The sequence below is a fragment of the Molothrus aeneus genome, chromosome 1 (genome assembly GCF_037042795.1).
Source record: "Molothrus aeneus isolate 106 chromosome 1, BPBGC_Maene_1.0, whole genome shotgun sequence".
Lineage (NCBI taxonomy): Eukaryota > Metazoa > Chordata > Aves > Passeriformes > Icteridae > Molothrus > Molothrus aeneus.
Window position 1 is genome coordinate 114,210,780 of NC_089646.1, and position 13,248 is coordinate 114,224,027.

General features: G+C 41.2%; 1 protein-coding gene across 3 annotated transcripts in view; it reads left to right on the forward strand.

The window, feature by feature from the left end:
• Positions 1 to 345: 345 nt before the first annotated feature.
• The window catches only part of LYN (LYN proto-oncogene, Src family tyrosine kinase), a 48,997-nt gene continuing 36,094 nt past the window's right edge, over positions 346 to 13,248 (forward strand). Inside the window, exon 1 of one of the 3 annotated variants that reach the window (XM_066546730.1) lies at positions 346 to 418. The gene's annotated coding sequence lies outside the window, so the exon portion shown is untranslated. Of the gene's footprint in view, positions 419 to 524; positions 598 to 627; positions 812 to 13,248 lie in introns of those variants that run through there. The other 2 variants (XM_066546740.1, XM_066546721.1) reach the window with 2 other exon arrangements.

A 13,248-nucleotide genomic window follows, 5' to 3' on the forward strand; every position in this document is an offset into this window, starting at 1 on the left:
TGGGGTTCAAGATGGTTTTTTGGCCGTTGGTGGAACAAGAGAGCCTTTTTTACCTCTCGGACTAACAGGGTTTTATTTACTGTAACTTTTAGAGGTGGCTCGCTCCCTCTGAGGCAGCTCGGCGGGGCTGACCCCCGACACCCCGCTGCAGCCGCGGCCCCACCTCGTCCCGGCACAGCCTCCAGCCGGAGCAGCCGCCGGGCCGGGCCGGGCCGCCCCCCGCTCTGCCGCTCTCCCCGCTGTCCACCCCATGCAAATGTTCCCGGCAGCAGGAAGTAACCGGGCTGCGAACCTCCCGCGGCCGCGCCCCGCCCGCGCAGCCACAGCCGCGCTCCGGCCCCGCCGCCCGGCGCCCGGGACAGCCGCTCCGCGCCCCGCGCTGCGCCCGCTGCCGCTCCGCCGGAGCCCCCGGCACTCAGTAAGTGCCTTCCCCGGGAGCGGCGGTGCCGGCTGCTCCCGCGGGGGCCGCCCGGCCGCGCCGCTCCGCGCCCCCGCCCCGCTCCGCCCCGCCCGGCGCGGCGGGACCGGGCGCTCCCCGGGCGGCTCTCCCTCGCTTCTGCCCCCGCGAGGAGGTGCCGCTGCCGTCCGAGCTGCCCGGTAGGACTGGATGGGGTCTTAAGGGGAATAACCGCGCTTGGGATGAAATGATCATTCTCAAAAGCGTGATTTGTCTCATATCCCTTTGCCTGGTTTCTGCTGGGATCCGGAGGGCTCGGGTGCCTTCTGGCTGTTTCGTGCCGGGGAGCGTGTGAAATTAGCTGGTTTAAGTCCGCAGTCGGCGTTTCGAGCCAAAACGATAGCCTTGACTGAGGTGAGGTGATGTGATACCTGGGTATCCCTTCTTACACTGCTTTTTTCTACAAGCGTGTTTTCTGGTGCGTTCTGCAAGTTAAAGCTTCTTCCTCTTAAGTGTATGTTCAAATGTGCTTGGAATTAAAAGAAAGATGAGAAAATGTTGTTGCGATGTTTGGTGCACGGTGTTTCTTGCAGACTGCTATTATAGGTACTGCATTCCTGAGGAACGGTCTTTAAGGGTTTTCTCCTTACAATTTTAGTTTAGGAGCTGATGCTGTACCTTCAGTAAAGCAGTTAAGTTTCTGTTGAAATTGCATCTTTCAAGGGTTTGCAGTGAATGGGTTGGCACAAACTCATCTTGCTGCCTTGCTCCCGTCTGTTGGCACTAAAGACCAAAGGGATTAACAGTTAAAGCTTTTTTTAGCCAGGTTATATTCCCGTGGATATACATAGGGAGCACAGAGCTGGTTTCATCTGAAACCCCTGGTCAATATCCCATCTCCTGCCTTTCGTGCCCACCTTTGAAGAAAGAGAAACACTCTGATCAATCTTAATGTATTTTAGGACATCGTAGTACAAATTGAAAATTAACAATTTTTAAGCTTGGTCCCATCAAGTACCTGTAAGACTTTAGCAATTTAGGAATAGTAATGTTACTTGAAAGTATCTGTGAAGTACAAGTGCCACGTAGAAGTCTGCACTCAACACAGTATCACTATAGTTAAAAAGCAGAAGATATGTGTTGAGAAATTGCAAAGCTATGTTGGGAAAACATAGCTCAGTTTTACCAAAAGGAGACTGAAATTGTGTTTGTGTGTTTCCAACCCAACATTGAGGACAGAATAGGTGTTATCTTTTGAATATGTACTATCAACAGCACTGAAAGTATGGATGAGAAAAAAAATCAAATTATTTTCTCTCAAAGTCGCAACAGGCTAGAAATCAGTTAGATACTGTTAATAGGATATTATGAAACCGTGGAGAAGGATTGAAATTAATGAACTGTGAGATCAAAAGATGTCTCGTTTTATGGATCTCTTCTGAGATTTAAAGCTTTTTTCTTTCTCTGTTTCAACTTTGTGAGCTACAGACTAGTTAGGAAAGAATTCTTTACTTAATAATGTAAAAATCTCTTAATTGTGTGCTGTTGACATAGATTTTTTTAAACCATGACATAGAATGATCATCTTTGTACAGTAGCTGGCTGGCTTCAAGTTATTCTGCTTTTCTCTATTTTTTAGTAACTAAAAGGTTTTTTCCCACAGAAATATGCAGAAGACATGAGAAGATTTAGGTCTTCCTTTTTAAGCCCCTTGACCAGTGGAGTTGTGCAATGACTCTTTCTGACAAAGCAATAGTTGTGAAACTTTACAGCACAAAGTTAAACCCTGTTGCCTTTAAGTTGTTTAATACTATGGGGTTTAATGTTACCCTTTTCAAGAGAGTTTCCATAAATGTGAAACAATTCCTTGCAGGTATTTATGAACTGATAAGTATTTATGAATGTGTAAGTAACTATTTCATAGTACTTTCCCCCCCTCAGTTTATCTATGTAATTGAAGTGACCTCTCTTCCTGTGGCCTTTCTGACTCCTGTAAGCTAAATGGCATCACAGAACAGCAAGTGTTGAGGGGAACAATTCCTGTGACAGGCAATGAAAACAAGTCCAAGGTCTCCTGGCTCAGCTTAGTTCTGTTCTTCAGTGGGGTGTCTCACCAATTCAGAGATGCTACACCTGACCAATCCTTCTTGTGGGGCACATCAGAGAGCAACTTTGACCTCTCTGTAGTTAGCTGGGAAAGTTTAAGTGCTGCAATATTTAATCTCAGATGTTATTCCATTGCTGTCACAAAAAGGAGATGTTTTCCTACCTCTACTCTGCATGTTATTTTGAATCTTAATAGGAATCTTTGAGATTTCGGGATGAACACATGTTGATCAGGAGACAATTTTTGTTTTTGTCAAAGGGCTAGGTGATCTGGGAAGGGGATGAGATCTTTCTTCCTTTCCATATGTGCATATCCTGAGTAACTGAGTGACATTTTTTTCTTCCGTTCAGGGAGTTGTAAAGCCATTTTTACTCTTAGGGTTCAGGGAGCCTTTTTCAAACTGAGTGAACACTGAAGACAAGTACATGGGGAATAACTAACTAACTAACTAATTAATGGGGTGGGTGTTAGATATAACCTAGGATTCCTAGCAATCTGCTGTGGAGCGTGGTTGTACACACACATATCTCTGGAAGAGATATGAGTACAGAGATGGATGTCTGCTGCCGCAGAGATCTCAGAAGGATATGAGCCATCATGTGCTAATGCAAGGAATGGGAGGAGAATCTGTGGCCTGGGGATCCTGGGGGTTGTGTGAGCTTTATATGCAGGGAATGATACTTCCTTTTGAAGCTATGGAGTGTGTAAATAATTGCACCAAACCATGTGACTCTGTTAAGCAGCATTTGTTATAGTATTGCCTCTGTAGGATTTCCACCTCTAAGCAAAAAGGCTTCATTCTATAGAAAAACCAGCTGCCCAGCTGAGAATTAGGATTTTTTGTCCTGTTGCTCATATTCCTACTTCCTACTTCTCCCATTTATTTCTCTTCCCTCTTTAATGAGAGTGTAGGAATGCTAGAGACGGTGTAATAAGAAAGGCTTCCAGACTTGCTAAGTCTTACCACAGGAAACTGTAGATAAAAATGTAAAATTGCATTTGTATGAAAACAGTCTTTAATGACGCATGCAGGGTGAAGGAGTCTGCCACCCTGTAAACAGTAGTGGTGCCTTCTCCAAGAAATCAGCCTCTACTAATAAAAGACAAATGCAGTGTAACTGTCCTCAGTGTGACTGTTCCTAGTTTAAACTTCATTGTCCTTCAGGGAAGGATAGAAAGGTCTGTGCTTTCATATTTATTTTTGCCTGATTCAGATACATTTCCTGTTGACATTGTCATTAAATGCTGTAATTTCCGAGACTGAATTATTCACATTTGAGTTCAGCATCTTTCCTGAAAAATGTGGCTTCATGGAACAAAATGTGAAGGCAGAACTCATCATGTTCTGGAAGCATTTCCTCCAAATATTTATGGGATACTTGTATTTGTTTTGTGCCCTAAAGAACTACTTATAGAGGTAAATAGATTGGTTACTTTTGTCAGGCAAGTGTCAGACGAGAAATGGTATTTTGACAGTAACACTTTGCTGGGGAGAAAAGAAAGGAGGATACTAGGGAAAGGTGGAGGGAATAATGGGTAGATCTCATTTCTCTGGTGGGTTAAAAGGGTGGACTAGTTCTGTCTCCCTTAGGTCTAGCTTTGCCTATCTTTTTCAAGCTGCTGGCATCTTAAGTATCTACAATTGGTTCCTGTGTTTGCACAGCACACTTGTCTTACGTCTTCAGTTCAAAGGACTCCAGTGATAAACAGTCTGAACAAAGTGTCCTTCTTCCTCTATGGTCCCTGCTGCATGTGGCAAAAGGCTTGTTCTTCCTGTGGTTGTCATATTGCAGAATTTCTTACTTTAATTTGCAAAGGCCAGCTGTGATAGGAAATAGTGCAATCTTAAACTGGAACACATGATAGTTCACCAAAGGTGTTGAAGTATGGGATGCAGCTACTCTTCTGCAATAGCACTTTTTGCTGTTTTCTCTGTTTCAGAGGGGTGCCCTAAGTATGGAAATGATAAAATTTTGAAGGGAAAGGACACCCTCTGGGAAGTGCTTTTAACTTCTCCTTTGTTGGTTTAAAAAAAGCAGTTTCAGGAAGTTCGTCAAAAAAAGCATAATCTGTTAAGTGGGCTTTCTGATGTGGTATCTACAATCTATTGTTTGTTTTTCATGTTTCCTTCATTAGTTTGTACAGATAGGTGTATACAAACCTGTTTAATTTTTTTTAATGAAATCTTACTTGGGTTTTTTTAATGAAATCTTACTTGGGTTTACACTGAAGCAATATGGTATCACAGGAATTAGTACAAAAGTATATTTGGCTGCTAAAGTTTTCTCTTTCCATATATGACTGCACTAGGGACTTAGAACAAAATAATTATCAAGACTAAAAGACCATGTTTGAGTGAATTGCTATGTGGTGGTAACACATTTATAAATCAGTAGGTCTGCCCCGTGACTTAGTTCTATTTTATTCATACAAAAAGAATATTTCCTGGTAGTATCAACTGAGTAGGGAAAGATCTGAACAGTAGCACATCTATTGCATATATTGAAATTGCCTGCTAGAGTGTCCCTTGCCAGAATAATGAAGTTTATATTCATTAGATCCAGTGGACAGAAAATTGTTTTCTCCAGGGCAGCCCCAGCCTTACCATGTGTTTTGTTGGATCTTTTAAACCCTTCAGTAAGTACTAAATGCCCTGGGGAGCTGTGATTCAGGTGTGAGTGGACAAGGACTGGAGAACCAGGGTTAAGTGACCACCAGAGCTGGTGTCAGTGTCACTGAGGAAGTGAAAGTTTTTGGTAAACAAACAGGAAGGGGATGGGCAGGAGAAAGAGGAAATCCTATATTGGATGTTCTGTGTTTGACTTGTTCAAAATACATTGCAAGAGTCATTTGAATGTGCCGTTGTGATGTAGCAGAATGTGCAAATGGGATTCAAAGTACATTTTTGTAACCCCAGGCTTACCATTGCAAAAGATATGCTGAACTGTGCAAAGGCTGGAGGGAAGCATTGCAGCCCATGAGGGGTGTTGGAAAACCTGCCTTTTAAGCAACTCTTCTGCTGGATTGCTGGTGTGGCAATTTGTCCTCCTTTCTCTGTCCAGCTATACCTGCATTGGCTTCCAGAGAGGTTGCAGCAGCTGTCATGGCACCAGTGGAGAAGCACCAAGTCATACTGAGGTGAATTCTAAGCCCACTTATCTTGGGATGTAGATGGCAGGCAGTAGACAGCAATGCTCTCGCTGTGCCTGACTGGAGAGCTTGCCCCTTCTCAAAATCTCCTGCTAAATTTCCTTGGGAGCAGTTCCCCTCCCTCTGCCATAATGCTTACCAGCGTTTCCAAAAAAGTCCTTGACCCACACTGCTTCAAATGTCTTCATTAGTAATGATGTGCTGTTTGTTTGGGGCTTTTACTCCCCAGTTTCCTGGAAAAATCCATGTTTCAGTCTTTACCCTGCTGTAGGAGTACTCCCTACCACAATTTCCTTGTTTTCTTTTTTCTTCTCCCATCATTCTTTTTTTTTGCCAACATCATTCTGCTGTTTCTTTCTCTCCAATCTTCAGGACTGTCAATGTTATAAACTGTTTATTTCATCTCTTGATTTAGACATCTGCAGCAAATTTTCTTTTCCCTTTCTGGAAGAGTAAGCCTTATCAACTTTCATAATCCAATTATCATTTGTAAACTTCTTATCAGGGAACAGTCATCAGAAATACATACCCTCAGCCTCTGGAAGAGATAAGAGTCCAGTGGAGTACCAGCCTGGCAGGACTGGCATAGCCTTCAAAGTATTTTAAGGCTGTGCCTTGTTTAAGGGCAACTTCGTACTTCTGTAGGTGATCAGCAAGGACTCTTCTGTGTAGAGTACATTTTATGTGTAATGTACATTTATATGTACATTTTATGTAAGTGATCTTTAGAGACAGATAGCTGCTGTTTGACACATCTGATTTAAAATTGTGACTGACTTTAAACGGGTTTCTGTCTTGAAAATGGTCAGTGTGGATTGTCCCCTGCCGCTTTGTCTGCCCTTCTTGTGATGCTGCTTTGACCTTCTCTGGTCAAGTTTCTTTTCTGTTGCATGCAGGTTTTTGTGTGCTGTGTAGTTGTGCTTGGAAAAGGTTTCTGAGCCAGCACTGACCCTCCTTGTAAACACTTCTGGTTCAGGGAAGCAGAGCATGGATTTATCAGCATGCATGCTGGTCTGCAGAGAAGAAATCAAGTCTTGGTATTGTGGGGATGTGGTGCTGAGACAACAGCTCTTGCTCCAGGGTTGATGTTCTGTGCGCATTGGTGTTGGTGTGCCCCATACTCCACAGAAAGTGAAACTGAAGAAATTTAGCTTTGAGAAGGCAGTGCAAGTTTAGAAGAACCTAGTTCAATGGAGCTGGCACTAGCAGAAAAGAGTTTTGGTAGAGTGAGCAAGTGGGAGAAGGGTGCTTCAGGTGAAAAACTTCTGCTCTTAATGGAGCATTTAAGCAAGACTACAAGTGTCAAAAATGCATCTGAACAGCTTATTCAAATCATATGTATTGGACTAGGTTTGGATGAGTGAAAGGTCCTTTTCCCCACTCCTGCAATAAAAGCAGGTGGCTTGTATGGTATGACACGGGAAAGTAATTTCTCCTTGGAGCACAGAATACATATGTTTGTTACATGTTCTGTATCTTGTCATGCTGATTGAGGATATATGCTTTCCTAGGAACTACAATTGTCTCTACCCAATTAGTCATTATCCTTTGCATTCTTATTTGGTTTTTCTCCTTTTGTCTTTTTGCTTCTGCAGTCTTCCTGCTTAATTTGTTTCTCAGTATCAACCCCAATTCTGATTTCTTAAGGATTTTGGCCTCCTTTCCTACACCTTTTCTCATATGGTTTGTGTTGTCCTGAGGACTTCCCATGCGTGGCCAAACAATGAAGAAGTCTTACCAGTTAAAGCATCTTCTTTGCCCAATACTTAATACTGTGGAATTGAAATGCAAGCTGTGGACTCGTTACTGTTCTCCTGAAACAAACTTGGATAACCATTGTGAACACTGATTTAGTTTTAGTTCTTGCTTTGAAAGTTAGCTGCATGGGCTGGGAGGGCTGAAGTCACATTCAAACACTGGGGCTTGTGCACAATCTAAGTTTTTCAAAATATGGCATAATCACATGTCCTGCCTGTGAGCTGTATACTTTTGAACTATGTGGAGTTACAAAGGTTGCAAGCTTTAATGAGCAGCCAATAATAGTGCTATGAAATTCTTGCAATCTGCAGTATAAATGTAAAAATGATTGTTGTCATGGTCCTCCAGTTGACTGTGAGTATAAATCTGCCAGAACTATTGTGAGTGCTGGCCTATTTTTTAAGGTCTGTGTGCTGCCCTTTGTGCAGAAAGTCCTGGTGTGAGTCTCCTGAAGTTTGTCCGGCTCCTGCAAGCTGTGTGCTGTCACTTGCAGGATCAGAGCCTGGTTCAGTGAAACTTGCTATGGTTGTAACTTCTAGGTCTTCATCTGCTATCAACTGACCATTAAGCAGGACTTGAAACAACAGAAAATACCAAGTGCTGCACAATCCAGAAGTGGCATTTTGTGAACACAAAAATGTTGGTTGTTTTTAGAGTGAGAAAACAAGAAATTTCAAGGCAAAGTTAAAACAGTAGCAGAGGTCAAATTATTAGTTATTGAAAATGAAATAAATTAGCATATTGAGCAAATTCAACATGCATCTTTAAATCAGTCCCAAGTCAGATCTTCTGTTTAGTACAGAATAATTTCTCTCAAATAGAAAAGAACTTTAATCAAGTTAATATACCTGCATAGCTGCTGTCCTGGTAATATGGGAAACTGTTCATTCATGCCCTTGAGAAAGATCATCTGCAAAGACATACTTGTGTTTAAAATTGGAGCACTCCTGTTCTTCCTTAGAACCTTTGAAGCAGGAACAGTCAAGTGAACTGTCAGATCAGGTATTTACAATCTTTCCTTCAAAGAGAGCTTTCCAAATTCTCACTCTCACTCCTTTATGAAATAGAAAGCATGTAAACTATTTCTAATTTTGGTTAACTTTAGAGAAACTTCTTATTCTTGCTCATGTGTGTAATAAATGTGAAAAATATACTTAGAAACTTGGGTGTGAATTCTTATTGATTCAATGACATATGTCCTTCAGTGAGGTATTTCCTTTTACACTCTTACTGCCACCCCAGCTTGAGCATGTAGTTTCACGAGACTTCAGTTGGGGTGTGCTTTCCTCTTTACATGACAAGCTTTCAGACCCAAATTGGTGAAATTTTGCAGCCCCTCAGGATTTGTTTGGTAGACTTAAGAGAGGTCTACTTGTATCTATTAAAAAAACTCCTCTGATTTCAAGGACTTAATCTAAAAACCTCCCAAAATTGCAAGTCATAGAACTCTTTTAATTCTATTTATCATGTTTGCAGCAAACTGTTGGTTCAGATGATTCCCTTTGGTGCTACACCACCTGTGACAAATTGCAACAGTTGCTTGAAACAGTTTACTAAGCTGGGCGAAAAACCAACTGGTACATTCCTGGTTTAGATTCATGCCCTTGAAGGAATATAATAACACAGAGTTTAAAGTCAAGTAAAAGAATTGAGTTATAAATAGGCTTCTGTGAAATGCCAGAACCTGGAGGATGTTCTTACACCCTTGAAGTTCAGGGAGATTCTGCTACTTAACATCAGTGAGAACAAGACAAGGTGGTTTCTCCTGTGGATATTTTAGCAGTTGCTAAAGTGCTGAATGCTGGTCTAGTATCCCTGCAAAGATTAAACAGCAAAAAATTTCATTTCTGCCACGTAATTTAGTGGCACCAGATCTGATGCTGATTTTTTTTTTTTTTTGAGAACTCTTGCAGTTTCCTCTTGCAACTTGAGCAAACTTGTCCAATGTTTGCAAACTTTCAGGAGGAACTGTACTTTGAGTGTTAGCTCGCGTCAGCATGAATGATTTAACCCCAAATTTTTATCTGAGCATAGAATTCATTCTTGAATCCGTATTACATACCCCAGTACAATGTCCTCTGTTTCAGGAGTGTTCTGTGTTTATCTAGTGCTGTACATCTAATGAAACACAATATAATCTTCAGGAAGAGTAACTTCTTTTTTGTGATTTAAATGTATAGTGGTGTTTGAAGATAGTGAAAAAAAATCTGCTTCTCTTTTGTGAAATTCAGTGCTTTAGACATGCTCAAGACAGAATATGATGCTATTATAACAAGAATGCTATGTTTTAGTTGCAAGCTTAGTCATAAGTACATATCAGCATTCAAACATGGATGTGACAGCAGATAAAGAAGCCTTCTGACCAATGAAGCAGAATGGCAAATTCAGCATGGGGCAAAGTAATATGAGTTGCACAACGGCAAGGCTGTTAAAGTTAGGATCCATTGACACAGAAGTCATTCTGCCCTGATTTAGCCATAACTGTCATAATCCATGTTGAAAGTGGATTGTGGAATGCATGAAACCAGGTAAGGTTTATAAAAATTTATTTATACCCTGGGGATATAGTTACCCAAATCTGAAAGAACAAAAGCTAATATGCACTTCTGTTCTGTTCCCCATTTCTCTTCTATTAAACACACTGAAAACAGAAGATAAACCCAAAGGAGAAGTGGCATACTTTCTATGAGACCACCCTCAAAACCTTCATCAGGGCTTGCTGGCTGTGAATTTGCTGTCCTCCAGCATGTTTATATTGATGTGATGAGGGACTTGGACAGGCTGGGTTGATGGCTTGACGTCAGTTGCATGAGGTTCAACAAGACCAAATATTGGATGCTGCCCTTGGGTTGCAACAACCCCACACAGCACTGCAGGCGGGGGCAGAGTGGCTGGAAAGTGGCTTGGCAGAAAAGGACCTGGGGGTGCTGCTCAGCAGCCAGCTGAGCATGAGCCAGCCAGGTGGCCAAGAAGGTCAGTGGCATCCCGGGCTGGATCAGCCATGGTGTGGCCAGCAGGAGCAGGGCAGGGATTGACCCCTGCACTCAGCGCTGGTGGAGCCACACCTCAAATCCTGTGTTCAGTTTTAGGCCCATCTTTACAAGAAGGACATTGAGGTTCTGGAACGAGTCTGGAGAAGGGCAGTGGAGCTGGTGAAGGGTCTGGAGCACAGTCCTATGAGGAGTGGCTGAGGGAGCTGGGGCTGTTTAGCCTGGAGAAAAGGAGTCTCAGAGGAGACCTTATCACTCTCTGCAATGCCCTGAAAGGAGGTTGTGTGAGGGTAGGCTTTGATCTCTTCTTCCAAGCAGCAAGCAACAGGACAGGAGGAAATTGCTTCAAGTTGTGCCAGGGGAGATTTAGACTGGATATTGGGAAAAATTTCTTAACTGACAGTGTAGCCAGGTGTTAGAGCAGGCTGCCCAGGGCAGTGGTAGGATCTCCATCTCTGAAAGCATTCAAAGCACCTCTCTAAATGTGGCAGCTGGGGACATGGTTTGGATGTGATGATCTTAAAGGTCTTTTCCTACCTTAACAAGTCCATGATTTTATGCTGTGGTGCTTTCATGATGTTCATGATCTTTGCATTCTATCTACAATACAACAATGGGTTTGAATTACAGGCACACTTCAAAGCAAGTGATCATATCTGCAAAATAGTCTTTATTGCCAATAAGATATTAACTACTTAAAGGCCACCTTCATAAATAACTATCCTCTCCCCTAGGTCATAGTAGCTATTAATAATTTGCTTCAACAAGAGTCCCATCAATCCATTTGGACCTCATTCCACCAACTTTTTTTTTTATGGGTAGTTTCTCATTTTCCTATACCACAGTTATTGCTCTAATCATTAGAAAGGAGTGGAGAAGGATCCTTGTCCTAGTGGCAGGCATAGAAATACATAGCAACATACATACATAAAGTGCAGGGCAAAGATAGACTACTGAAAATTTAGCACACTGCCATTGTTGGCCAAAATCATCAATTTAAAGCTGAAAAAAACGGTATGTGAGTCATGGATACACTCAACCTGGAAAGTAGATGTCGACCTTGGGGTTTGCTAGCTGGATTGGGACACTTCCAAATAGTTAGGAAGAATGTTGATCCTTTTCAGTGTAGTGGTTTGGCCAAATTTTCATTTGGAAATGGAGATTTGGTTAAATGAAGCTGCTGTTTGTTATTACTGAGAGTTTTTACCAATCAAGAAAATGACATTTTTACTTATAGCTTGCATTACACTTTAAAGTCTTTAAAGTATTTTGGGAACCTTTGCTTTAAATTGGTTAATGTGTTGGCACAGCTTTTCTGTTCCATGTCATATGATCCTTTTGAAGAATTTGATAGAAGTATTTATTCTGTTATGTCAAATTAAGATGTTATTTGACCTTTCCCCCTATCTTCAAAAGATATAGTACAGTGGAAAAAAGTTGAGGAAATGGAAGATGTGGTTGCCTGAGGGCTGGCAAAGTGAATTAATTCATTGTTGATATTGATTCAAAATTCTGGAGGATGCAGTTAAGGCAAATGATTGTAATAAAATGAAGCAAGTATTATAAGGTCAGAAAACAGATGTTATTTTAATGTAAGACTTGGTTTAAAATTCGTGCCAAAAATACTAACTAAATGAATATGGAATATTTTCATAATATATAAAGTCTATTATGCAATGTTAGCAAAATTACAATTTTCTGTGGATTAACTTGTGTTTTGGTAATTTTTTTTCTTCAAGTCAATAAACTAGGATCAGTAGTTTGTATAAATTCTGCTTCATTTCAATGTGATGTTTTGTTTCAGGATTTTATTTTCATCCTTCCAAAAGCATTATAACATCATTATACCACCACAGTGACATTATTTTCAGTGTTTCTTGCTGATTTTTATTTACTGTAATGTGTTAGTTTTTTGTTTTTTACCAACTGCCAAAATTCCTTCATGAAACTAAGACTTTAACTAATCTAGACAAAACTGCAGTGAATTTACAGAAAAATGGAAGATTTTTTTTTTCTTGTCCACAGCTTCCCACCCCTGTTAGAGCTACTTTTCATGTCATCAGCTATGATGATATTTATTTTACGTGTCATTTATGGGCTCCAGCAAAGACTGTGTATTTTAGCCAAGCACTGAATAAAGTTACCCTCTCCCTGGTTACTTAAAGGAAAGACAGGCAAAGGCTGGAAAATGCCATTTGAATATAGAAAAGCGTTTACTTTGATAGAATTACTTTTACCAAAGCACTCCTTCCTATTGGAAGTTTGGGATGTGATAGCTTAAGTCACTTATTTGCCATTTAGTATAGCAATGTGTTCGTTCATGTTGGTTAATGCATCACTAAAAAGCCTCATCTAGTAAGAAAAAAAATTAAATGGGGAGTATAGGGAAAAAAAGATAGATTTGATGATATGATATTATATGATGATGTGATTGATATGATATGATATGATGATATGATATGATATGATATGATGTGATATGATATTGCTGCTCAGAACGGGTCTGCCTTTTCCAGAAACACATCAATACAGTGTCAGTGTGGCAACTCCAGATATTTTATCTCACCAAAAGTTCTCAGTTCTTATGTCAGCTGTTGGGAGATTTTTTGCTGTATGACTCCTCCGGTCTTGTGAAGACAGACTTAGAGGTAGGGTTGTTCAGCCTGGAGAAGAGAAGGCTCCAGGGAGCAGCTTTCCAGTACCTACAGGGGGACGACAAGAGAGCTGGACAGGGACTTTTTATAACGGCATGGAGTGACTGGACATGGGGGAATGGCTTTAAACTGACAGAGAGCAGGTTTAGATTAGATATTAGGAAGTGTACTGTGAGGGCAATGAGGCCCTGG